The sequence below is a fragment of the Aplysia californica genome, unplaced genomic scaffold (genome assembly GCF_000002075.1).
Source record: "Aplysia californica isolate F4 #8 unplaced genomic scaffold, AplCal3.0 scaffold00416, whole genome shotgun sequence".
In the NCBI taxonomy this organism is placed as follows: Eukaryota; Metazoa; Mollusca; class Gastropoda; order Aplysiida; family Aplysiidae; genus Aplysia; species Aplysia californica.
Window position 1 is genome coordinate 303575 of NW_004797686.1, and position 2983 is coordinate 306557.

Below are 2983 nucleotides of genomic sequence, written 5' to 3' on the forward strand. Positions count from 1 at the left end.
CCCCCCAAACCACCAACAACAAAGAAATACATAGTTTATAATCATTTAGGAGGCGGGCTTCGACCCTGCCGGTCAGGTCCAACCTGGGATGAGAAGGATACAATGTTCCAGCAGAAAGATCAAGACACTCGATATTACACATTTTCCCATCGGTGATTGAACTCGGGGTCTTCTGCGTGCTACGCTGGATCTCGTTACTACTACACCACAGACGCCTGTAACTTCCTCCAGCTAATAACACAATGACATAGATGTATGACACTGTGGAAACCAGAGTGTTTCATACTTTTATCAATTAGCAGGGCCAAATTGATGAAGCCTACACCTCGCATCCTTTTTGATATCGGTTTCCTTACGACAACTTCTTCGTCGACAGTCAAAAGCAACGCTAAAATTTCACCCATCTGTCTCTCAATACGTTGGCCTGCGTGGGCTTAGCTGCGTCAGTGTGCAGACAATAAACTTGTTTTAAGAATCCGTTTATGAGAGCGCACTTTGTTTGCAAACTAAATCAAATTAATGTGGAATCAACAATCACAAATGAAGTTTTAATTACGGTTGTGCAGAAAGTAAAATCGTTGTATGACAGATTACCGTGGCCTCTAACAAAGTGTAGTTTTTTTCTATTGTACAATAATGTCAAGAGGCGTCTGAAATGTATCTGGGGGTACTTCTCATATTATGGTATTACATGCCATGACAAACCTTTATTCACCACTGATAGATGTATTGCATAGGGTGGTTATTCCTATGAAAAAAATAAAAATAAAATATAAAGTATCTCTTTTCTTATATTATTAGAATTATGTCACCAACGGCATCTTTCAATGATCACCATGAGGACGTCTTAAAAAAAGAAAAGAAGTACATTTAAGGTGCAGAGCCCCAGTTGCCTTCAGCTGGTTCTGCTCCTCCTCGCCCAATCACGGACATTATTGTGACGAAAGACAACCGAATACAAAAATGAGTTCTATTTGTTTTGGTCACCTCTCTTTTCCATCTTGATCGTTCTTCCAATGGCTCCTACATAGTTCAGAAATGTTCAATTCATGCACGTCTCCGGATGGGAGAAAAAAATAAAACGAGTACAAAACCGTTAGAGCTTTTTAGTTCCGATAGCCAATCATCTGTGATTTGGCCTGGGAAAAGACATGCACTGCGGTGTTGTTTTATGCACAGCCAGCAGGCATTGAGTACCGTGCACACACTTAGAAGGCGAGGAGAGGAGGATAGAATCTAGGGCACCATGTCCAACACTGACTTCTTGACAAGATTAGAAAGAAGCCCAATCAATCAGAGATACATTTTTTGGGGGGAGGAAGAAAAGGTACTCGTAGGTGGGGTGAAAAGGGGGAGCCAGGCTTGTTTAATAGTGGTCAGATTATACCCAGGAATATGAGAATGTGTGAACATTATTAAATATCAGTAGCTGTAAAAAGCAAAATAATCACTCAGAAAGCTAACCATATCCACGTTATTATCATGAAGTGGAAATCCAAGACTGCTTGAAGTTGTGCTGTTAGTGTAATATGTCCAAATAAGAATGAAGAAACACCAACCTCCCCTCCCTTCCCCCATCCCTTTTCTCCATGTGCAACCGATAGTGTTGCCGACATAATTCGGTCATTTGTAAGAAACACCTTTTGACTCAGTAAATTTTTTTTTACACGACGTGAAATGTTTCAGATTTGAAAACTAGTTTAATTTTTATATGACACGAACACACCTCTCCTACTTTGTTAATTGACTGAACTGGACAGTAGTTTTCGTGACACGGAATTTTAGGGAAATAGTACGGAGTAATTTTGTATAGGGGACTGTAATCATTTGATGGAATCGCCATTCCAATTGTGTCATTCTAATAGGTGCACAGCTCTGATAACGGGCAGCTTTGATATTTTCTTTAAAAAATGTTCTTTTTTTAAAGTGCGCGGCTCTAATGATTTCCCAGTGTAAAGGCTGCACCCCCCTTTATAGCAGACTGTAATACCGGGTGCCCATTGGCACGATCCGATCGGGTCGGGTTGGGTTTGCTAACCAGATTGAGGGCGCGAAGCGGCTATCGCGGCAGAAATGTGTTTGTTTTCAGGCGACAAGTGGGGCGATCGACCCGACCCGATCAGACCCGATCTGATCCGCAATGGGCACCCGGTCTAACAATACAGTTCTGCGTGTCCTTTATGTTGTCATCCAATTAGGTCACTAATCTGCCTTGCGGGTGTGAAAATGGGGGGAGTTTTTAAAGCAATCTTTATACAAGGCTACGTTGCCTCTCCCTAATCTACCTTGTGGAAGTGAAATTAAAGGAGTTTTTTTATAATGTGACCGTATAAAATTGTCGGCTCACCAAATGTGGCTTTCGTAGCTAGCAAAAATTGATTTAAAGGTTGAACCTACATGCTGTCAATCACGGAAACATTCTTCGGTTCTTATTTTCCAAGCCAAGTGTCAAGGATTCTGCTTTCAAAATAACCTTATCTTTTTATCGCCCTAAGAAAACCCCCAAAAACAAACAAACAAAAAGATAGACACAAAAATATCCGCTTGAATTTTTTTTCAAACGCTATGACGCATGCATGAAAGCTGCAACTCTGTCACCAATATCATTCTGTTGAACGGCCACTTCATATCTTGTGTCAGATGATTTGTATTTTCAGTTGGAGAGACTTTTCAAAAGAACATTTTCCATCACAAAGGCCATACGCTATTGATGAACAGAAGCAAAAATTTAGCCTCGTGTACATGATTTGTGACCCTGGACTGAATGCGAGGTTGTCAACACTTTTCACACAAACCTGAGATTGTAAGTATCAGATAATAGTAGAATCTACCCAATCAGCTGTCCGAGTAAAATAATTATAAACTAATCCTCTCCTGAAGTCCAATAAACTTATCTGTGTAGGTAAACAAACAGAAACCTGGATCTGAGCGCCGAAAGAGAAATTGGGTTTCGGTGACGAAAGGGGGAAAAGGGAGAGGGGGG